This window comes from Eleginops maclovinus, chromosome 6, assembly GCF_036324505.1.
Source record: "Eleginops maclovinus isolate JMC-PN-2008 ecotype Puerto Natales chromosome 6, JC_Emac_rtc_rv5, whole genome shotgun sequence".
Taxonomy (NCBI): domain Eukaryota; kingdom Metazoa; phylum Chordata; class Actinopteri; order Perciformes; family Eleginopidae; genus Eleginops; species Eleginops maclovinus.
Genome location: NC_086354.1, coordinates 24,919,410 through 24,944,424, shown reverse-complemented (window position 1 = coordinate 24,944,424; position 25,015 = coordinate 24,919,410). Strand labels below are relative to the sequence as shown.

At 45.9% G+C, this 25,015-nt stretch overlaps 1 protein-coding gene and 1 non-coding gene across 2 annotated transcripts in view; one reads left to right on the top strand and one right to left on the bottom strand.

Annotated features, from left to right (window-relative positions):
• The window catches only part of kcnq3 (potassium voltage-gated channel, KQT-like subfamily, member 3), a 75,854-nt gene that overhangs the window by 14,740 nt on the left and 36,099 nt on the right, over positions 1-25,015 (top strand).
• trnae-cuc (transfer RNA glutamic acid (anticodon CUC)) lies at positions 11,558-11,629 on the bottom strand. Its single transcript has one exon. It is a non-coding gene; the product is annotated as a tRNA-Glu (tRNA).

Here is a 25,015-nt window from a genome sequence, read left to right as displayed (position 1 = left end):
CCTCATCCTTTATTCATGCTTTATTTTGCACCAGGAACCATTTGTCCCCCCCCCCACCCCCCGTAATGGAGCATCGTTTTCTTATTCCTCGGGGGCTCCGATCCTCCCCATAATGCATCCTGCTTCCTGCACGGCCGGCACTAAGCCTCCGGTGATTGGCTGATACCTGTATTTGGTGCCAGCATGCATGAAAGGTTACAGATTTAAAATAGATATTACACAAATTGCAATTTACAAAATACACATCCAGTACCGTTGACTATGATATTATTGAGTCCTCCTCCTCCTCTTCCTCCTCCTCCTCCTCTTCCTCCTCCTCCTCCTCTCTTCCTCCTCTTCCTCCTCCTCTTCCTCCTCCTCTTCCTCCTCCTCCTCCTGGGTTGGGGTTTCAGGTGTCACGTTAGCATGGAAATGGGCTCTGATCTGGTCTTTAAGTGCTGTGTGTTAATGTGTGTGTGCGTGTTTTGGAGGGGGGGTGGGGGTGTATCCGGAGATGTTTAACACATTTGAAGCCAAATCTGTGTGAAGGTTGGAGAGGACACGGGGGGCGGGGGGGGGGGTGGAGGGATTGGGAGGAATGCCGAGGTGACAGATTGGATTTTTCTTCCAATTCCCAACATTTGTAAAGGACAGCAGCGGCACTTCCTGTTGGAGAGGACTCTCACTCTGGAGGGAACAGGGATTTTAGTCTCTGCAGACCATTTACATGCACTAAAACCTATAGAACACACTGCAGCAGATGGAAAACCCCATAAAGCAGAACAGGGCCTTTTTAAGTCGGACTAATGTCCACTACAGAAAAACATCTCCTCCTTCTCCTCCTCCTCTTCCCCCTCCTCCTCCTCTTCCTCCTCTTCCTCCTCCTCCTCCTCCTCCTCCTCCTCCTCCTCCTCCTCCTGGTGATGGACGAGAAGCTCAGATGAGATGTGGGATCCTCCCGCTCTTAGCCTTTAAGGGATAATTTAGGGGATAATTAGATCCGGGGAACATTTGGGCACGGACATGTCTTTTTCTGCTCCACATAATGAGATCTGAACAACAGATGGTCCTGAGGAAGACCACTCCCTGAGCCAGAGCAGAAACTCTGTTACTGAACATCAAATACTGCGTTTCACATTCTAAATACATAAAGACATTCCATAAAAATATAGAAAATAGTTGAATATGGAGTAAATGCACTCACTGAAAGGAAACTAAATAAATGAATCAAATAACAAATAAAACGAATGGAGAAAAAAAGGCCTAAAAAATCCTCTGAACTCAAACGTGCTTTATCTGTAAGGGATACATCACATTATGCAGTATGATATTTACAGAAAAGATCTTTGGTTATAATCATCACACGGATAACGACCTCCGCTGCTGCTCTCCTCTCCTCTGATTGGTTAATTAGCTCCTCCACCTCCTGGCTCATTGTGTAGTAATCCGATTACTCCTGACTTTCACACCTAATCTGCTTTAAGGAGAAAACGGGTTTCTTGTTTCAGATATGAAGATCTTTTCGGTAAGGTGTTAAAAATAACCTCTCTTGAAATGTGCTTTAATTGGGACGAGGCAGAGGTGTGTGTGAGTGAGTGAGTGTGTGACATTTCGCAGTGTGTGAATAATTGATGGTAAGCGTTCTGAGTTTTAGTTCACTCTTCAGTCGGGGAAAAGCTAAGATTACAAAAAAGGTGGTTTTATTTTGAAGGAAAGATGAAGTGAACTGGAGATGAACAGTGCTGCTGTTCATTGAGCTGCAGGGCTTTTATTGTGAAACATCAAGCAGGACGTAGTGCTTTTATAGAGGGTTTTACGAACCACTTACTGAATACTGTAGTGCTTTGAATGAGAGAAAGGGTGTTGTTCTGATGACCTGTCGAAGCGTTATGACCTGCAGCTGAAGGTTCAGAGACAACAGGTGATCATGGAAAGAGACCAGGCAGAATATATCATATTATAGCGGTTATGAAACAGGGAAATGTGTTTCTAATAAAGGTTTCTCTCTTCCTCTGCTGTCAGATTTCTCAGCCCCCCCCCCTGTTTGCTTTTCCTCCTCCATTTCTCTGCCGTCTCTTTAAACCCCCCCCTCTCCTCTCTCCTCTCTTTGCCTCTTTCTTACAGTTTCTGTCAGAAGCCATCACAGATAAACTAAATCCTTCTGCTTCCTTCCTGCAAACCTCTCCTCTGCACGTCTCTCTCCTGCCCCCCCCCCCCCTCTTAATGAAAAGGCGTCCATGTGACCCCGCCCTGCTGCTGAACCGCGATGTCAAATTAAAGCTTCTTGATAAAAGACAATCAAATATGCTCCTTTAGCCAAGAGTCAGTGTCAGAGGCTTAGATTTGCACCGTTAAAGAGGCCCTATTCTGCTTTTCACTCGGCCAGCTGACCAATCAGAGCAGACTGGGCTCTGGTTTCAGACAGAGGGTGAGAGGTGCAGGGCAGTATGAGAAAAATAAAGAGCTTTTTGAACATGAAAGCATGGAGACATGTCCCAGGAGAGACAGAAACGATATCAACCTGAACAAGATGTAGACCTTTTTCCCAAAATTTCACTTTTATTTCCAGTTTTGTCACAAACCCATAGAGGAACCTATGCTCACACATTCAGACTTTGAACGTCTCACAGCTTCAGTGACATTACGTCTTCTGTCTTGCATTTTATTGCATGAATGAAACGAGTATATATGAGCTTAATAATGAGGCTCTAAGAGTGTATAATAGCTGACTCTGCATGGCCACCTGTTAGCACTTAATTGCTTTTTTAATGGCACACACAGGTCTGTAGAAGCTGATATAAAGAGCCGCTCAAAACCAAACTGCCGCCTGTGATGCTTCACCTTTACTCCTGTCCGGGACCAGCGAGCCTCGGTGCACAGAAAGAGACGCCTGTTAAAGAGATGTACTGGAAGCAGCTAATTTAATGGATAAGAGGGATATTGGTGGAGAAATGGAGCGGAGAAATAACATCCGTCACGCTGAGACACAAGCTGCAGGATCATTAAGGAGGGGAAACAAACACACGAGGACCAGCTCAGGATCTCACAGCAAAGGACTAATTCTCGACTGCAACGCCATCACTCCGCTTTCAGTAACAGTACAGCAGTGGGAAATACAATATGAAGTGTAGTGATGAAATGGAGTGGATTCTGGGACAAAGACAAGCCTCACGTTTTCCACGGTTAGTCTTTTGCTTCCTCCGTAACTCAAGGGGTAAATGGTAAATGTTCTGTACTTCTGAAACTCCTCATCAGGTCTCCTCGACCCCTCAAAGCTTCACATACTCCGAGTCATCCACCCCTCATTCATGCAACGCTGACACACACACACTCACACACCGTTGGCCACCTCAGGGTTCAGTATCTTGCCCAAAGACACATCCACATGTTGACTGCAGGGGCTGGGATCAAACCAGTAACCTACTGGTGACTCAATAAACCCATTAAGACTTCAGATTCAGGTACTGTACTGGAGTATTTCCAAGTCACTCTACTCGATTCGTGCAGAAGACATTCTTCCGCTCCTTCATGAACGCTTCCTGTTTCACTCCCAGTGAAGAACTTGTGTTTCCCACTGGTTTGAATATGTTCCCTCTCCTCCCACCCTCTGTCATCTCTCGGCGTCTCTACCTGTGAACAGAAAAAACCTTTTCATCCTCTAACCTCACACCCCCCGCCCCCCCCACCAACCTTTAAGCTCCCCACTGGCATCTGGACCAGTTGAGGCGGTAACCAAGGGTAACCATGCGACTCGTTGCCACGGTAACCCCGATGGGATGGATTGCTCGCTCTTTGTGTTTTTTGAGGGGGGGGGGGGGTAGAAAGGAAGGGTCCTTATATTTAAATAACACATGGAGCTGTAACCCTCTGCCCCCCCCCACCACCAAGCCCTTATGCTGACTGTGTGTGTGTGTGTGTGTGTGTGTGTGTGTGTGTGTGTGTGTGTGTGTGTGCGATGACACAGCCGTGTACAACAAAGAATCTCAGTTGCTAGGCAACCTATCTAAAAAAAACACGCTCTCCAACCAAAATATTTCCCGTGTGCTGCCGGAGGGTCCTTCAGATTCCTCTGTGCACGCTCACCAGAGAACATCATTATGGGGTGTTTGCCTTAATTGAGAGCCAATTAAAGAGGGTATATTCTGCTTCCTGGGGTGTTCCCTCTCCTGTGTTCTTTAGGTCGTAGTGCATGTTAATGGTCTGCAAACGCTAAAATCCAAGTGCTTTACAGAAAACCGTAACACCTAATGCAACAGAATTACACCGTCTTCTACTGGGTGTCCCCAAACCAAAACAGACTGGGGAGTGTACCTGGAAAATGAAACTCATGTGTATCCAATAAGTGTTGGACCCCGGCCCGCCCCGGCCTACCCAGCCCCCCGGTGACGGCTGACAGACACTATTTGAGCTTCACAATAGCTCTCCAGAAGCAGTGTTTGATCAGTGTTTGGCTCGGGCACACATCATCTGTCCTCCTGGCCTGGGGAGTTGGTAGAAATACTTCCAGGATTTTCCAGTTTTGGCAGATTGAAAGAGGACGGCTAATCCTGTCCGTATGGGATTAAAAGTGGCTGTCTTCTTTGGAATCAGTTGAGTTGTATCTTGATTGGTTTATCTACCCTCCACATAATGTTAAACAGGCCCAGCACTCCCGGTTCTAGGGTTTACGTGGACTCTTCAAACCTCTATTATGCACCCTTTTAAATATATCTAAACTCCTGACTAGAGGCTCCTGAGTCGTCACGAACAAGATAGCGACAGTCGGAGATTCCCGACGGCTCTTCAAGAACCACGTCCATGTTTCATACAGTCTGAGGAGGTGTATCATCTGTCCTCCTTCCCTAGAAAATATGTTCAATGCACGGAAGTATCATGACTTGTTAAGATCCAGCTTTGCAGTTTTGTTGTATCTCGTATACTCTTGTATTGTACATCATGTTAAACAGATTCTTCCAATCCTTCCTGGAGTTATGTTGAGTAATCGCTGCCAAGACGGGTATGTTCGAAGCTTCTTTTCTACAGTCTAGTTGGGTGTATAATCCATTCTCATTCCCAAGAAAAACTGGTGAATGACATCTAGGGATTCCTCTCTTGCGTGTTCAGAACCAGCTTTGCTCTGTCGTGATGTAAACTGACCAGAGATCAGCCGTCCTAGTACTCAGGTGGACCGGTATAGACCTCTACTGTGCACCCTTTAAATAAAACAAACTCCCGTTGCCACGTGTGGTCAGGCAGAGTCTTCACTGCCAGGACGGTGACGATAGAAGCCTGTGTTTTATACAGTCCAAAGAGGTGTATAATCCATCCATTTTGCCAAGAAAATTGGAACACTAAATCTAAGTTTTTCTCTCTTGTTGATGGAAACAGCACGGCTAATCCAGCCCTCATTTGTGTGGAGGACAAACGCGGCATCTTTTATGTTCTGTAATAGCCAAGGTTCCTCTGATCTGCCCAAGTATTGCACATCATGTTAGACCTAGTAATCGCAGTTCTGATGTACCTGTGAAACCTCTTGAACTTTCCGGGGATAAAAATATCTCTGGATGACCCGAGGCCGGTGGCAGGAGTTCAGCTCAGTCTTTGAAAAGCCTTCCAGTTCCTGCAGTTTGAGCCAAGTGTAGTAATTAGTCGGTGGCGATTGACCTTGGTTAATTACATCTGTGAGAGCAGAGCGAACAGAAAGTGTCCGGAGTGCTGATCCGGTCTCAGAAGGAGTTTTAACGATGTCTCAGGGCTGAATTTTGATGGCGTTTTGATGACAGCGGAGAGGGCAGATATCCTCCTCTGAATCCTGTCCAGTCAGCCTTTCTTTGAAGCCGTCGTACAAAGAGAAAAGTTCCTAACATATCCGAGCAGTGGAAACTTTCTCTCAGGTATATTTATTACACTGACTGATCCGAAAGGTAGCTTCAGGATGAATGAATCAATGTCTGGAGACGGCAGATGAACAGTGGGAAGCCTGAAGGGGCTCGAGGGAGGCCTGGGAAACAGAGAGTCGAGGTAAGCAGATTTGGACTCTGGAGGAAACAGAGCCAAGGTTTCCACGAGGACACGACTGATTTATAGATGGAGAGGAGACAAACAGCAGGGGAAATATATATATACAGTATATATATATATATAGAGAGAGAGAGTTAAAGCTACAACAAAGAACACAGGGAACGGCAGGCCGAGGGTGGATACAAATCGAGAGGATGATGTAGATATAGGAGAGGGAAAGCGAACGAGAGAGGCAGAAATACAGCACAAAGACGATAGAAACACCCCAAAGCATTTCCATTAGGAGAAACCCGCTGCAATTTCAATAAACGTAACGTAAACAACTCCACACACAGCTGGAGACCAGGGGACACTACAGAGAGACGCACACAGCTGGAGACCAGGGGACACTACAGAGAGAAGCACACAGCTGGAGACCAGGGGACACTAAAGAGAGACGCACACAGCTGGAGACCAGGGGACACTACAGAGAGAAGCACACAGCTGGAGACCAGGGGACACTAAGAGAGACGCACACAGCTGGAGACCAGGGGACACTAAAGAGAGACGCACACAGCTGGAGACCAGGGGACACTACAGAGAGAAGCACACAGCTGGAGACCAGGGGACACTAAAGAGAGACGCACACAGCTGGAGACCAGGGGACACTAAAGAGAGAAGCACACAGCTGGAGACCAGGGGACACTAAAGAGAGACGCACACAGCTGGAGACCAGGGGACACTAAAGAGACGCACACAGCTGGAGACCAGGGGACACTAAAGAGAGACATACACAACTGGAGACCAGGGGACACTAAAGAGAGACGCACACAGCTGGAGACCAGGGGACAGTAAAGAGACGCACACAGCTGGAGACCAGGGGACACTAAAGAGAGACGCACACAGCTGGAGACCAGGGGACACTAAAGAGAGACGCACACAGCTGGAGACCAGGGGACACTAAAGAGAGACGCACACAGCTGGAGACCAGGGGACACTAAAGAGAGACGCACACAGCTGGAGACCAGGGGACACCACTGCACAGCAAAGACTTGTCCTACTGGGAGCTGATAGTACTACTGGGAGCTGATAGTACTACTGGGAGCTGATAGTACTACTGGGAGCTGATAGTGCTACTGGGAGCTGATAGTACTCCTGGGAGCTGATAGTACTACTGGGAGCTGATAGTACTACTGGGAGCTGATAGTCCTACTGGGAGCTGATAGTACTACTGGGAGCTGATAGTACTACTGGGAGCTGATAGTACTACTGGGAGCTGATAGTACTGGTGCATTTGCTATATTTACTTCAGTTATACCTTACTGACTCACTTGTGTTTCAGGTGCACTGTCTGCGTTTTGAAAGCTAAATATTTGAGGAAAAGGAAACAATGAGGTCTCTTAATCTGTCGTTAAGTGGTCTCCGTGTCTCGTTACATCTCTGCTTATTGACAGAAGGTAGAGACTGTGTGCTTCAGTTATAGCTTATCTGTCCCGCTTCAAACATCACACCTTCTGCATGAATGTCCCAGAATCCCTTGCAGCTGCTATTTCTATCCACTCAGACCAGATGATGTGGTTCGAGAGTCTCTTCAGGTCCAAACTTCAGCGGCGTCTCAAACCCACTCATGTTTCCACCTGTCTGAGACACCATGACTCAGCGATATATCCCACTCTGCTTCCGTAACGACTAGCTGTTCTTCAGCACTTCTTTTCCCGAGAGACTCTCCTGCATGACTCCCTCTCTCCATGTCTCTCAGACTCTACAAAGTATATTCAGTTTTCCCCTTTGGACTCTGAACAGCATTGGTGGACCGGTCTTGTTTTAGAATCCTGCAGCCACTAAGGTCGCGTTCACACCAGCCTTGTTTAGTCCGGTTGAACCCTGGAGCGTTTCAGCCCTTGGGGCGATTCATTTGGGTTGGTGTTAACGCAGTCTGAGGTGGTCTCGGACCACTTGCTAGTGGACTTTGGAGCAGGGGAACATAGGGAAGCGTAGCATCTACACTTCATTTCCTGTTCTGGTTACTGGAGGATAAGTTAGCAAGTTGTGGCTTTCATTCATTCTGAAATCATTCATTAATTCACGGTGATAAAAAACCTCTTTGAACTCTTCAGAGCCCCGTCATCGAGGAAACTGGTAGCGGACTATTAGGTGTGAATGCCGCTTAAGCTCCACTGTAACCAGATTTAGACAAAACCCTGAAAGACATTACCATTACCATGATGTTTTCACATGTGTTTCTATCAAAATCCTGACTTGTATCTAGAGAAATCCTCATAATCCCTGAAAAACGTGTTTGACAACTCAAGGTCCAGCAGTGGCTCAGTCAGTAGGGGCTTGGACTGGGAATCATGGAATCGTAGGGTCGCCGGTTCAAGTCCCCGAACAGACTTGAAAATATGGAAGGTGGACTGCTACTTGGAGAGGTCCCAGTTCACCTCCTGGGCCCTGCTGTGGTGCCCTTGAGCAAGGCACCGGACACCTCCAATCCCCCCTCCCCATTGCTTCCCGGGCGCTGTACGATAGCTGCCCACTGCTCCCAGTACTAGGATGGGTTAAATGCAGAGGACCAATTTCACTGTGTGTGCTCTGCTGTGTGCATGTGACAAATAAAGAGGGTTTCATCCTCTGATTCTATCTATCTTCTATCTAATGCTTTTGGTGAGGCTAACGCTATGCTAGCATCCTTTTACTGAGTGTTGCACTGCAGTGAAAAAGGCGTTTGGTTTCATGCACTGCAACACCCAGAGAGGACTGCTGCTCCGATAATTCAGCTCTTGTTTCCGTCTTTTATAAACAACTTCAAATGGAAACTTCATTACCATGACTCGTGTCCACCCAATATCCATTTCATTGCAGACTCTCTGTCTTTATCCCTCTTGTGTTTCACCGACTGTGGTATCTTATGCTGCACACACACACACACACACACACGTTCCCACTCTAACATCCCCTGTTCAGTCAGATGGATGGCCTGCAGCTCTGGTGATATTGGAACAGATTAGCAGCGTATTGATAGCTGAGGAAACGCTGAGCGATCGCCTCCTCTGAGAAAAAGAACAAGTGTTGCTGCTAACAGGCGTCACGCTGACTCCCCCCGAGGGCTTCACACAACAATAGAATGCCCCAGATAAAGAATACTGGTATCTGGTACCGGCCTGAAATAGGTCTCTTTAAATAGCAGATAAAGCCAGCTGTGTCACTTTTTAAAAAACGATTCAAAAAGAGGAAACTCTGCGAACAAAAACACTTTATTTATTCCAGATCAAAGCGGTGCAGTGTAATATAGGGCTGCGGGATTCAAAGAGGTTTTCCCTTTGCCTTCCCTGTACTGTGTTATAGGTCTTAGTGCATGTAAATGGTCTGCAGAGGCTAAAATGTCTGTGTTTTCTGTTGTAATGCATCAAATTAGAAAGTAAGTTTAGTCTCTTTTCAAATAAAGCCTGCAGCAGCTGGTGCAAAGATAATAAGCAGTCAGACAGTTTTGTATTATTATAATAATAATTATGGATGCTGTTTATTGGAACACCTACCTAGTTAACCTCACGAGCAGCAGCTGTGTTTATACTCTGAAAGGGCACCGAAAAGCTTTTTCCACCGTGCATTCTGGGTATTTTGTTATGTGCTAAACATCTAGTTCACTGCAACATGTGGTCTTCTACAATTTGTTACCAACTGGATGTTTGGTTTTGGAAATACACATGTAGTCTATCCGCTGGGACCCTCCTCAGCCTGTATTGGTTAAGATGTGGACTAAACTGCACCACTAAAGTATGCAGAGTATGCATTGATGTAAGAAGAGCACTACAAAAACTCAGTCATGCCAAGTGTGTTTGTCTAATTTCTCGTCAGAATGTCTTTACTCTTGAGATGATACTTAATACCCTAAGGAGTAACACTGCGGGGAGACATAGGCTCTTTGATTTAGACCAGGGGGGTCCAAACTGCGGCCCGGGGCCAAATGCGGCCTGTGGTCCATTTTGAATTGGCCCTCAGAAAATTCTAAAAGTTAAATGAAATACGGAAACTCCTGCCTGTCTTATGTTATATACTGTATATGTAAACCGATATTAAGCAGTCATGTGTTATTAAGCCGACTTATGAAATGAATTCGGTCAGTCAAAGTAAAAGAGAAATACGAACAAATCTTAGTTTATAAAAAAAGCTCAAGAACTTATTTGCATAACAAGCTTGAAATATTCCCCTCATAATTCCCCTTATTATAAGAAATCTCAGGCTGTTGTTTAAGGAATGAGCGGTAAACACTTATTCTAACCAAATGAATAAAACCCTACGGAGAGCTGTGATGTTTCTTAAAGCATATCCATGTATGACGCATAGTCCGCCTACATTTGATCGATTTTGATAACTTATAACTTATGAGGCGATACACCTCGCCTGTAGTGAGGGGCCCAGCCTCACGCATGGTTTTCTGTATGTGGCCCTTAGTGAAAACGCCTCTTCATTATATTGTTTAGGACATCTGACTTTGAGTTGCATCTCAGATGAAACGTTTTTTATCTGGAAATAACCAAACTTTAGATTTTCCTGATTGCAGTCGAAAGTTTCCCCGGCTGATTAAAAAATCTGATTCATCTCAATATTCCATCTCATTTCAATAAGTCTTACCAAGCTGATTGTCTCTTGTTCTCTTGGCAGATATGTGATCTTATTACAAGAGAAAAAGCCCTTTGTTTTCATTATGTTTTACTGGTTTCTGGAGGAGTATTTTCCCCTGTGACTTCCATCCTTAACTTAATCAGAAATACTACAGTCTATAAATACTCCATTAGAACTAGAAGTCCAGAATACAAAATAATCAAGTAGAAATGCGTATTATTGATATTTTGGCAGAATTTATTCTAACATTATCCTTTATATAACTGAACTCCTCCCTATATGGATAAATGTCCACTTCATATCATGTGTTTAATATACAAAGTCCCTCGTGTTACATACTGTCCGTGTGTAAGAAGTGCAATATTTCCATCTGAAATGAAGTGTTTGTAGCATAACATGGAAATACTCAAGTAGTACAACTTTGTCTAAATGATACTTTTCACCAAAGCTGAAGAAATGAAAACTGGATGATTCTCAGGCAGCTTCCAAACCCTCGTGCTCACGTCACTACTGAGCAGGTTTCTTTGGTCGCTTCTTTGCATTAGACGTCAGAGATAATGTCTTCCCCCAGAAACATGAGTCACTGAGTCTGAAATCTAAATATATCTCGTCTCTGTTCAGACTCAAGAGCTCTGCGGCCAAAAGAGAAGCTGCTTCATGGTCTTCAGCTGAAGCTCAGACTGCAGAAGACTACCTTCATTCTGCTTTTGAAAGATTGAAAGAAAGATTCAACTTTATTGTCATTGCACAGAGTACAAGTACTAGGACAACGAAATGCGGTCTCTGCATTTGACCCATCCTAGTGTTAGGAGCAGTGGGCTGCCATTATGTACGGCGCCCGGGGAGCAGTGTAGGTAACCAGTGTCTTGCTCAGGGACACCACGGTGGCACTTGGTCTTTCGGGGACTTGAACTGGTGACCTTCCAGTTCCCAGGCCAAGCCCCTATGGACTTCGCCACCACCGCCAAAAGTGTAGTTCCCATACCGAGAGTCGAACCCGGGCCGCCTGGGTGAGAACCAGGAATCCTAACCGTTAGACCATATGGGATGGGGTGTTCCCTCTCCTGTGGTGTTTGAGTGCATGTAAATGGTCTGCAAAGGCTAAAATCCCTGTGTTCCCTCCAGACTGTTGTTCTGAGTTTGCTTCTTCATGAGTTGTAAGTCCCTTTGGATAGAAATGTGCTTCTTTCCCTCTCATATTTAGAATTCCCCTTTAAGTCCTCCAACGACAGTGGGTTTGAGGGTGTTGATCCGTGACGCTCCGTGACGCTCCGTGCTACTTAACTTATAAAGCCTACAGCAATGAAGTGATGTTGTCCTGGTGACAGATCCGACTCTAACTACTGTGTGCTGTGAGACTGTGGCCAGGGACAGAACTGGTGTTCAAACAATCAGTTTGAAGCTAATCAATGCCGCAGACAGCTGAGAACAAATAGATGCTGCATGATAAATCTGTCAGGGCAGATCCAATCTGGTGAGCGGGGGGACAGGAAGTCGATAGCACCATCCCGTCCTGAGCTGCCGGAGCCTCTGGAGCTCTGAAAACTCCTTTAAAAGTTTCTAAAGCAAATGTTGAGAAAGCAGATTGATGTATTCCCACTGGAAGCAACAAGTTTCACTTACAGTGTGAAGTACACCCCGGAGCTGAGGACGCATGAACAACAGCTCTGCAAATAAAGCAGGGCCTCGGTTTAAAAGCCTCCCGCCGTCACGACGCTCCCAGACTCCCCGCGCTCTGAGGCTCTGCTCCTCCTCTGCTACTCGTTGAACGACCTTGGGAGAAGCAGCTCTCTGTGAAGCGTCACGGCTTCTCCTGAGACGACATGCTGCAGAGATCAGAGGAGATCTTATTCAGATGCTTTATTTCTGTTAAAGTTCAAATTCAACCCTATCACACCTTTTCTGTCAGGAGGAGTTCTGTTGGAGCTCTGTGCCGGAGCAATTTGCTTTTCCACCAACTGAAGCCGATGAGCGCCACGTCATTGCCTCGCTGCTTTCCTAGCAATGCCAGCGCACAAATCCCTCTCAGCAAAAGTTACGGTATTTGGAACAGAAGCTGCGTACCTCTCCGGTGATATGGTCTATGGTGGCTTTCCGATAGCACATTTTCGATCTTGGTGGAAACGCTAAACACTGGTTAGCCATCAGGCTCCAAAACAGCCCTGAGCATGCCTCTGTGGAAGGGGGGGGGGGGGGGGGATACACACTAAGGCTGTGCAACATGTTCCAGGAGCTGCTGTACGATGTGTGCATGCAAAATAGTCTCATAGTTTCAAGTTGAAGTTTTTTTAACCGATTGTCAGTGAAAGTCTCTTTAATTTAAAGAAACGGCAGACTTGTTTAAAAAGACGTGGCACAAACTTGAGCTGTTTGCAGGGTTTTGTTGATGCCATGCTTTTAATAAACGCTGTGCATGTTTCCTCAGGGTGGGGAAGATGTTTTTGCACATTGGTGTTTTTATAATTGCATCATTTCTGAAGCTGCAGCGTGTTTCTCCTGATGGACATGTTCTGGGTTGTTGTAGTGCGCGTCGGCCTCCGTAGATCAGTGAGTGAACAAGGTATCCATCAAGACATTTGATGCCATCTTTTACTACTTCACAGTTTATGTAGCTTTGCTGAAATGGACACATTTTGCTCAACATGCAGCTTTAATATCAATAATTAAGAATATGCTGCAGTTTTGTTCCTCTGAACTTTACGTCTGCTCTTGTTGACGTTGTTGTCCTCTATCGTTGTTGGTGCATCTCTGCAGCACAGCCTCAGCCCATCATGATGCCTTTTCTGCTTATTGCAGACACTTTTCTGTGAGAGGCAGAAAGCTTTCATCTCTGTGCAGATTTGCGACTCCAGCCTGCAGCGTTTAGGGCGAAAAACTGCCACTGATGCTCTTTCATTTTAAGAAATGACGACAAAGGAGTTCAACAAGGGTATTGTGATCATCAAAGCGCTTGCCAAACATCAACAGGAACACACATCAGTCACTGTAAAGTAGTAATGCTACGTATAAAGATGCACAGATCTTGATATCGCTGCAGAAAATCAAAGACAGCAGCTGAAGAATCACTAATTAGCATTTTGACTCCCCGCGTAGTGAGCGAGCCCGCAAGATGATTGCACGGCGGAGAGGGAGGAACGGAGGGAGGATAATGGACCAAAAATGTTTTTCAGATATATTTTAGTCTGCCAGGGCTTCAGTCACCATGGAAACTGAAATGCCAAATGCAGCGGTGCTTTGAACCCAGAGAGAGGGGGAGATATCGTGTGATGTTTTCAGCTCTGCAGAATAACAGCAGTGTGGAATAATGTGGCTTCAAAGCACAGAAACATGCCTGTGACATTAGAGCCTTTGTGGTTCCTCAAAGGCTTCTTCAAACCTCTGCTGGGAGGATTCAGGAGCTGCCCGAGTCTGATTACGTTTTCCATTAAGCACCCTTCAAACACCGCCAGAGCCAGAGCCCGTGTTCCTGTTAGTGTTTACTTCCTGTCCGTCTTCTTCTGCTGTTCCCTTTAGTGTTTACTTCCTGTCTGCCTTCTTCTTCTGCTGTTCCCTTTAGTGTTTACTTCCTGTCTGCCTTCTTCTTCTGCTGTTCCCTTTAGTGTTTACTTCCTGTCTGCCTTCTTCTGCTGCTGTTCCCTTTAGTGTTTACTTCCTGTCTGCCTTCTTCTTCTGCTGTTCCCTTTAGTGTTTACTTCCTGTCTGTCCTCTTCTGCTCTTCCTGTTAGTGTTTACTTCCTGTCTGTCCTCTTCTGCTGTTCCCTTTACCCCCTGCTGATTCTCTTCTTTAAATGCAGCTGTGTTTAATTTTAAATCCCACAATGTCTTTTATTATTTTCAGTTACGCTCAGACGCTCGTTAAGCTTTTATCTATTCAGGTCAAGCATTTTGGAGAAGCTCTTGATGTTAAACTCCAGGAGGATTGGGTTTTAATTCAGCTTAAAAGAAACGTGATGATGAAATCATGACGCCAGCAGATCTACAGTGACTCAGCTGCAGGTGGTAAAATAATGAACTGAGGCTAATGCATAATGAATTTACAACCCTTTCATTTACAAATGATGGCAGTCACTAGAATCTTGGTCATTATGCATGTCTTATGTTGGTATTTTCAGTCCAATTTTTTTTATCCATAATCTGTCAGAAGACAATTACTCATGGAATAACACACATGGGTTTATAAATGGCCCATTGGTGTACTTAAAGGGATAGCTGAAGTACATTTTCTTGTTCATACAGTATAGTGATGTTTATGTCCAGATGCTGGAGATATCTGCTGAGACGTCTTCTCTCTGCACAGTTTGCAAGTGTAGTTTGTTAGAAATAAAACAGTTCCTTCATGAAACTATTTCACTCAACCAGGTCAGGATTTCTGGACAGAGACGTTGCTGTTGAGTGTTCAAAACGTTCCATATTTACTGGTTTCCTCCGTCTGACGGACCACACTGAGGGGTTAATCTGCTGCTCTGATGCATTAACAGGATCAGCACAGAGCGACTTGTACTACACATTATAATCCCGCACTAATTAAAGGACGTGAAATTAAAGCGGGAATCTCCAGAGCGCAGACCCTCACTCAGGAGTTAAGTGATTATGAAATAAGTTACATGTTTTTGTAGATTCATGTTACTCAGAGAAAAAAAAGATCCGGACAAAACCTTCATTCTCTTGGAGTTCAGAGCAGAAAGCAATTAAAAACGAGAGCGAGAGCAAAGTGGAAACACTCAGTAGGTTGAAGCACAACACCGCTGTGTTCCGTCATTAAATATTTAGAACATTGCTATTTTGGTAAATAGAATTATTAACACGTTGTAGTTAAAGTATAAAAGCAATTATTGAAGAACAAATAATACACACTGACACCAACGCTGACATCCTGCAGAAATGAGACATGAAATTAGAAAGAGTTGGGATGCGGCTGAAAGGGTCTTTAAGGACACTCTGGTATCAGCTCCTTACTCCTCAGACGATAAAGAGAGGATCAACAGTTCAAATAAGTCCAGTCAACAATAGTAAAGCAGACTACAGAAAGACCCCCGGTGGGTATAAAATGTCTTTGCTCCTGCACCCAGCGAGGGTCTTTGTTTCACCGTGCATCAGTGTGGAGGAGTCAGAGGATGCATGGCACTGAGCAGAAGGTCATAGCTTTGCTTCAGAGCCGGTAGATTTATATACGATGCAGACTATAGCGTTCACATTTCCGAGGCCATGCGGTGCATCATGGTGTCGTGCAGTCAGGGTTAACGGAGCAAATCAAAGAGTTCTGCATGTTTTAGCTCATCCTCTGCAACATGCTCATACAGTAGGAAGGATGCAATGCATGCTGCTTAGATATTTGAATGTCTAGAGTTGTTTGCATCCTTCTTTAGAGTCTCTCTGGTTTCCTCCACAAGCTGCCAATTGGATTTCCATTGGATTTAAAGTATGGTTTGCTAGCTATCTACTAGACTGGACCATTGCATGGATGTCCATAGTCCAATAGCCAAAACTTTAGGATTATAATGTCTACGGGGCTTTATATCAATACCGTGAAAGTGAACATTCATTGCATTAGTGAACAAAGGTAAACGAGACCGTAGCATATGCCAACATTTACCGTAAAAACAAGGCTTTGTTGAGTCTAATGCATAAAGAAAAGTGTGGGACTTGTGTTCCTTATTTCAGGGGCTATTTGGCAGGAGAGGATCAAGAAAAACCTGATTTACTGGAGTACTGATCGTCAGCTTCGAAGCATTTCTGTCTGCCTTAAAAGATCCTTTATTTTAGTGTGAATACAAATCTAAATGACTGTTCATTAATACACCAAAGGTTCCATTACTGCAACTATCAAATCTCAGAGACGCTTTAGTGTGATGGGTTCAGAATCCAGTGCAGTAATCCCCTCTTTATGTATGAGACTTTATCCTGTTGAGTTATAGCTGTGGTTATATCAGAGTTTATGAATTAGTGGGATTCTCTCTGCGACCTGCCGAGTCTCTGCAGGTTTTTTGGCACCGACGCCCGAGCTAATTCATCAGTGCCGCCGCCTCGGAGCGAGAAGATGGATTCTGTTGTCGAGGGTGTGTGTGTGTGTGTGTGTCCTCTGGGTGAAACACTATCGGAGTGTGTTAGGGATCAGGGTGAATGCAGAGAGCGCCGTATAGAGCCATCAAACACTGAATCTGGATAAGACTATCTGCGGGAAGAGGCTGAGGTGTCTTCTTAGGGAAGAATGGGGGGATAGTAACAGATATTTACTGCAGGAATCAGCGGATAACTGGTGTCTGAAGTACTGGAGGTAAATCCAGCAGCATGGAGGATCAACAGGAAGAGTGTGGGGACGATTTAAGCCCCATTTCAGTCCGAATATCTCCAATAAATGCTTTAAAATCCTGAGTTGTGAAAGCATTTCTATACACCATAGAGTGCAGGAATGAGTCCTTGAACCAGGGAATGAGTCAACATTTTACACTTCCTATTCGCTCGTATTGGAAATCAATGGTTTTCTAAATGCTACTAGCTGCCTTTAGCTTAGCGGTGGAGACGTGAAGTCATGTGACCGTGCTGTAGCTCCCCTTTAGCCCAATGTTAGCTTCTTACTTCAGAAATCATAAAGAGGTGTTAATATGTGGAGATTATCCTGCTGAATCAACGTTTGTTTCACTCTGAGATTATTTTCTGCAATAATCCAAAATCACATGGAGGAATCCTATTGGACCAGGGAGATGCTGCCTTCAGGGTCCATCACACAAATGTCCCTGCTCCACGTTCACCACCAGGTGTATTTTTCCTTTGCCTCTCCTTCCACGTGGACCACTTTTCCGTCATCATGATGCGGTCTCTCCTCATTGGTCTGCCCTCCGTCTCACCCTGGTCTCACAGTTTTTCCGACTGAATCCCTCTCCTACGTCACCATCTGACACTCTCAGTGGACGACAGGATTTTTGCATTAGGAAGTTCACTCAGACGTGTCTGCTCCGAGGCAGCACCTGAGGGACCACAGGTCTCATCTTTAAAGAAAATGTTCTCTGCCCTACATTTAGGCATTAAAAAGACCCATAATGCAACAGAACAGCTTTATTCAGAAGACGTGATCTAAGAAGTTTGGGTTAAAATGATTACATCAGTATGTAGAGTCTCTACTTTAAAGAGTCCTCTCCTGCTGATGTTCAGGTGTATATCAGTATGTAGAGTCTCTACTTTAAAGAGTCCTCTCCTGCTGATGTTCAGGTGTATATCAGTATGTAGAGTCTCTACTTTAAAGAGTCCTCTCCTGCTGATGTTCAGGTGTATATCAGTATGTAGCGTCTCTACTTTAAAGAGTCCTCTCCTGCTGATGTTCAGGTGTATATCAGTATGTAGAGTCTCTATTTTAAAGAGTCCTCTCATGCTGATGTTCAGGTGTATATCAGTATGTAGCGTCTCTACTTTAAAGAGTCCTCTCCTGCTGATGTTCAGGTGTCTCTACTTTAAAGAGTCCTCTCCTGCTGATGTTCAGGTGTATATCAGTATGCAGTGTCTCTACTTTAAAGAGTCCTCTCCTGCTGATGTTCAGGTGTATATCAGTATGTAGAGTCTCTACTTTAAAGAGTCCTCTCCTGCTGATGTTCAGGTGTGTATCAGTATGTAGAGTCTCTACTTTAAAGAGTCCTCTCCTGCTGATGTTCAGGTGTATATCAGTATGTAGAGTCTCTACTTTAAAGAGTCCTCTCCTGCTGATGTTCAGGTGTATATCAGTATGTAGAGTCTCTACTTTAAAGAGTCCTCTCCTGCTGATGTTCAGGTGTATATCAGTATGTAGAGTCTCTACTTTAAAGAGTCCTCTCCTGCTGATGTTCAGGTGTATATCAGTATGTAGTGTCTCTACTTTAAAGAGTCCTCTCCTGCTGATGTTCAGGTGTATATCAGTATGTAGCGTCTCTACTTTAAAGAGTCCTCTCCTGCTGATGTTCAGGTGTATATCAGTATGTAGTGTCTCTACTTTAAAGAGTCCTCTCTGCTGATGTCCAGGTGTATATCAGTATGTAGCGTCTCTACTTTAAAGAGTCCTCTCCTGCTGATGTTCAGGTGTATATCAGTATGTAGAGTCTCTACTTTAAAGAGTCCTCTCCTGCTGATGTTCAGGTGTATATCAGTATGTAGTGTCTCTACTTTAAAGAGTCCTCTCCTGCTGATGTTCAGGTGTATATCAGTATGTAGTGTCTCTACTTTAAAGAGTCCTCTCCTGCTGATGTTCAGGAACGTTGTGAAGATGACATTTAACCTTAATGTGAGGACAGAGGTGACGCAGCGCTGTCGTCATCTCTGTTAAATATTCTCTTTAAAGAAAGACTTCAAACACACGGAGCAATTAGGACTTAGTTTCTCTGTGTTTTTGGAGGACCCTGTAGCTTTTCCTTTAAATCTGCTCGACACGTTGATGTTTTTCTAGTATTCTGATGCGATGTTTGCTTCAGTTTAACCCGGTGTTTAGCCTGCTTTGTGTCAGAGATGTGGGCTTTGATTTAATTCAGGAGACACAAAGTGATATTTATATCTCCGGTGTGCGTAGCCCAGGCAAACAAGGATGACATTTCAAGTTAGTTTTTTTTTAAACCTTGACATTAAAGCAACCACTGGCCCTAGACAGAGGTGGAGGAAGTACACTGTCACGATACGCACACACTGTGTCACTTATCGTGTAGTTTATTAGGGCTTTGGATTAACACATTACAAACTGCATTGCGGAGCTAACTCACGCGTGTCTCTATAACTTGTTCAACTGTACAGCGGAGACCGGAACTACGTCACCGCGTAATATAACTGATAACGTTCATACCATCATTACATTACATCTCCCCCTTTTGAGACAATAAACTAAAAGTAACCTTTACCAGAACTGAGTCCATTCAGAGTATCCTAAAACATAAATAAACAATACTTACTCCAATTGCAGATTCAGGTAAGTAAATTAAGTCTTAATCAAAATTAAATCTATTTTTACCAAGAGCAATTTCTTCTCATTTTTTTCCAGAACCCATTCCCCATTCATACTACTGTACTGTAGTATTTGTAACACATTAATATAAACATTACCCTTAAGTGCATTAGCAACATTAACTGCAGAAAACATTTCTTTCTTTCTCCTCCTTTTTTTTTTTTTTTTTTTTTTTTACATTTTGTCCATTGAACTAAATCTGTTTCAGTAGGGAAACCTGAAAAAAAAAAAAGATTAGGCATTAGCAATAAAGCAGTCAGCAGTCATAAATCACTCATTGAGTCTGAACCGGAGAGGTGGTCTGATTTCACGGCCCCTGGAGGTCAGTCTGGCTGTGCCACTGGACAGAGTAGGCCGTGCCGGTGTTCCCTGTGTAGTCTCTGGTGTAGGCCCCGGTGATGCTGTGTGGCCCCTGGTGACCATCACAGGAAGTGGACTGCTGACGGGACGTGCTGGGCTGGTCTCGGGCTGTAGTTGTGGTTCTGCAGGCCCGGTGGTCTCAGCAGGCCCGGTGGTCTCAGGAACAGCCTGGAGGTGTCTCCTGTTACGCCGCAACACTGTGCCGTTGTCCATCTTGACCATGTAGGATCTGGGTTGTTCCGCTTTCCCCAACACCTGCGCAGGGGTCTTCCACCCCTTGTCTGTGTCCAGCTTGACACGCACTGCCTGACCTGTTGGCAGCTCTGGGAGATGGAGGGTGGAGTGTCGGCGGTTGTAGAAGTACTCGTAAGATCTCTTGGCTTTAGAGTCATTTGTTCTTACTTGTTCAGGGCTTATTGGAGTCATTTGCAAGTTTTGCTCCAATGTGGGGACTGTGGTGCGAATCTGTCGTCCCAGCATCAGTTGAGCCGGACTGGCCCCCGTTGCAGCAATGGGTGTGGCCAGATAGCTCATCAGGGCAAGGTACGGGTCTGGTTGTTTCAGCAGTCTTTTAGCAGTCTGGACTGCTCTCTCGGCTGCCCCGTTGGCCTGGGGGTAGTGGGGGCTCGAGGTTGTGCGCGTGAACCCGTACTCTTTGCAAAAGTCAGTGAATTCAGCTGACGTGAACTGCAGACCATTGTCGCTGACTAGTTCGAGAGGTACACCCCATCGGCTGAAGATGGCTTTGAGGCGCGTGATGACCTGCTGGCTTGATGTAGAAGGTAAGTGTACCATTTCGACATACCTGGAATAGTAGTCCACGACTACTAGATAATGCTTCCCTTCCAGCTCGCATAAGTCAGCAGCGATCCTCTGCCAAGGCCCCTCTGGCAGGGCCGTAGTGATGAGAGGCTCACGCCTCTGCTTGGGCTTGTGCTCTATGCAGAACTTGCACTGCGTCACGGTTGTTTTGATGTCGCCTCCGATGCCAGGCCACCAGACAGAGAGCCTGGCTCTCTCACGGCACTTCGTCAGTCCTTGGTGACCTGTATGGATTCTTTTCAGAATGTCTGCTCTCAGTCCTTTTGGAATCACAATTCTGTCGTCGTACAGAACTAGTCCCCCCGCTTCAGAGAGGTGATGCCTGGCAGAATAGAGTGCAGAGAAGGAGGAAAAGTTGTGTCTCTTACGCCAGCCGTTTCGCACACTGGAGATGACCGCCTGAAGGTCTGGATCCATCCGCGTTGCTCCTCTTATCTCCTCCAACTTCTCTGGTGACATCGGCTTGTTTGTCACCACTGCATCGACGTACGCCTCGACGTGGCGCTCCGTCTCTGACTCGGCCTCCTGAGTCAGAGGGCTCCTGGACAGCGCATCTGCCACGATCAGCTGCTTTCCTGGAACATGGACAGCTGTCGCATTGAACCGCATCAGGCGCATCAACAGTCTCTGGCACCGCACGGGTGCTTTGTCCAGGTCACATGCATTTATCAATGGGACTAGCGGCTTGTGGTCTGTCTGGAGGCAAAAACTGTCTAGCCCCTGTACATAACGTACAAAGCGTTCGCATGACCAGACCGCTGCCAAGCACTCCTTTTCTATTTGGGAGTAGCGTTTCTCGGTTTCTGTAAGAGTGCGTGAGCAGAATGCAACAGGTTTCAACTCACCGCTGTGCTCCTGGAGTAGTGTGGCGCCCAGGCCGTAGCTGCTGGCGTCCGCGCTGACGATGGTGCGGCGGTTGGAGTCGTAGTAGGCCAGTGCTGGGGCTGACGAGAGCATGTCTTTGGCTTTCTGCAGCGCTCTCTCTTGGAGGTCACCCCATGCCCACGCACTGTCCTTCTTGAGCAGGTCAGTGACTGGGTGTAGCGCGGTTGAGAGGCCTGGCAGGAACCTCCCCAGGTAGTTGATCATGCCCAGGACCTGGCGCAGCTCTCCCACGTTGTTTGGGCTGGGCATCTCAGTGATTGCACTCACTTTGCTTTTGTCTACTTTCATGCCCTCTGCGCTGATTATGTGTCCGAAGTAGCCGGTCTCCGACTTGTTGAACCGGCACTTTGCTTTGTTCAGTTTCAGTCCAGACCGCCTGATGGTCTGGAGGACTGTGTTCAGCCGCCTGTTGTGCTCCTCCTCGTCCGCACCGTAGACGAGTATGTCGTCCATCACGACCACGACTCCCTCATGGCCCCTGAGCAGGTCGGTCATCAGTCTCTGGAAAATCTCAGGGGCTGAAGAGATCCCGAATGGGAGCCGCCTGAAACAGAACCTGCCCATGGGTGTGATGAAGGTGGTCAGTTTTTGGCTGTCGGGGTCCAGGGGAATTTGCCAGAAGCCACTAGAGGCATCTAGCGTGGAGAACACCTTTGCCCCCGCTAGCTTGGGAGCAATGTCCTCCAGTGTGGGCAAAACATACCGTTCTCGCTTGACAGCCTTGTTGAGCCTCTTGAGGTCCACGCACACTCTGACCTGGTCTTTATTCTTTTTTTCCGCAGGCACCATGGGTGCGCACCAGTCGGTGGGCCCTGTGACATGCTCGATTATGCCCATCTCCAACATGCGCCCCAGCTCCTTTTCGACCTTTGGCAGGAGGGGAAACGGCACCCGGCGCGGCGTTGTGGCGACATAGGGCTCCACGCCTGGTTTCAGCTCGATTTTGACAGGGTCGCACTGTAGGAGTCCTATTTCTCCGAATAGGTCGTCCGTCACGGTGCACACTGCATTCAGCCGTTTCACAAGGCCCATGGATTTTGCCACTCCTCCCCCCAGTAGGTTCTGTGCAAACTGTCCTTTGATTACCGTTATCCAGAAGGCATACTTTTGGCCCTTGTGCCGGCATGTGGCCAGGAATCTGCCTATGCACTTTACTTCCCCGCCTGGGCTTGTGGCACTGACTGTAGTCTTAGCTAATTGGGGCTTGTTTGGCATTTTGTTGTACGTTTTCACAGTCATTACAGTAATGTCTGCCCCCGTGTCAATTTTAAAGTCAACTAGACTATTGTTGATGGGAAGTGTGACACGCCAATCATCACTGAAATCTGGCTGCTCAACTACTGTATGGGCCTGATTTGTCACTGCACCGATAAAGAAAGCTTGATCATCATCATCGTCAAATTCGTGTGTCACAGCCATTAATTGTTTTGTCATTTTGCTTTTGCACACCAGTTCAAAGTGTCCTAGCTTACCGCATCCCCGGCATTCCTTGTCGTGTGCGGGGCAACGTTCTTCACGTGCGTGTGTCCTGCCACACCGTGAGCAGCATCCATTTTGTTTGCTGTACTCCTCTCGTTTGGGACCGTTTCGTCCATCTCGCTGCCACCTGCCCTTGCCGCGTTTCCAGCCTGCCTGTCCCCTTTGTCCCACAGCATTCACTGAGCACTCTGCCCGCTCCTCGCTCTGCTTCTTGATCTGCTCGCTCTGTCGGGCTAGCTGGATAGCCCTCTCCAGCGTAAGATCCGCCTCAAGTTGCAACTTTTGTGAGACCTCGCTATCTAGGATGCCAATGACGAGTCGGTCTCTAATTTGTTCATCCTTTGTTATGCCGAATTCACAGTATTGGGCTAGCTCATAAAGGCTCCTCACGAAAGATTCCACCATTTCTCCAGCCCTCTGCACACGCTTGTGGAAGCATGCTCGCTCATGTATCACGTTGCGCTTAGGCACGAAGTGATCATTAAACCTAGCTATAACTATATCGTAGTCAAGTTCTGGGTTATCACTTTCGTCGTCCTCCGTATACACAAACGATTCATAAATTGGCTCTGCTTCTTTCCCCATCGAATACAGAAGAGCGTTGACTTGTACCTCACAGTTCTCTTTGTTGAGCTTGGAAGCCGCTCGAAACCTGTCGAATCGGCGCCTCCACACTGGCCATTCCCCTGGCCGGGTAAAGTCAAACTGTTCTGGCGGTCCAAACTTGGCCATCTTAGTTCTTTCGGCGTTCAGGCCGTAACTTCTGACACCATGTCACGATACGCACACACTGTGTCACTTATCGTGTAGTTTATTAGGGCTTTGGATTAACACATTACAAACTGCATTGCGGAGCTAACTCACGCGTGTCTCTATAACTTGTTCAACTGTACAGCGGAGACCGGAACTACGTCACCGCGTAATATAACTGATAACGTTCATACCATCATTACATTACATACACTAATCTTGTATCAAAGTAAAATGTGCAGTACTACAGTGTACATATACTCTGTTACAGGTAGAATCCTGCATTCAGAATCATACCAGTAATGATGCACCATGAAGTCACTGCTTTATTTATGTCTATGTGAAGTTGTTTTGAGTGTGAGCGGAGCAGCTACAACGTTAGCTTAGCCTGATCGATCCAATCTGCATTCAGAACACAGGCCTTCTAAAGGTGTTTATCTTGCGGACACTTTAATCAAGTTCATTTGTGCATGGTACCTACACATGGATAAGCCCCGCCTCCTCGCCAGCCTGCTTGTTTGAGTGACACTAGCAAACACGAATGATGCCACTGGACCTAAAATGTTTTATCAGTTTCATTTAAGGATGTGATCACATGATGTGTTTTGTTATTATTGGGGATCAGCTGTAAGCTAGCTCACATAAGGTGTGTTCTTCATTTGCATGTGTTTTTATATTCTGGAGCCGCAGATTGTTTTCCTAATAGAAATGTTTAGGGCTCGTTTGCACCCATCGGCAACCATATATCTAACTGGAAGATAAGGTGACATATTATTCAGAAGTGGAGCTGAATATTCCCACGATGAGGAGAGTACCTTGAAGTCTCAGAATGTAAACACTGTGTTCCCGTTTCCTCCGGGGAAGGAATCAGTGAAACGAGGAACGGGATGTTCTTCAGGTTAAAGAAGGAGAAGAAAGGTCTTGTGGGGTAATAATAAGAGGAGATTAAATGAGAACAGAGATGAAAATATGGGATTAAAATGACTGCTCTTCTATGAATAATAACAGAGACCGTTTCCTCCTGCATGTTCCCTCTCAGCCCTTTGGTTCTTTTTTACTTATTTGATCTGGTATGGATGTTTTTCAGATGTTATCAGACTTCATTCTCATAGTAGGAACATCTCGTCATAGGTGTTTCCTGGTTAAAGCAGATTTACATCATGCATTCTCTGTTAAAGCTGGCTG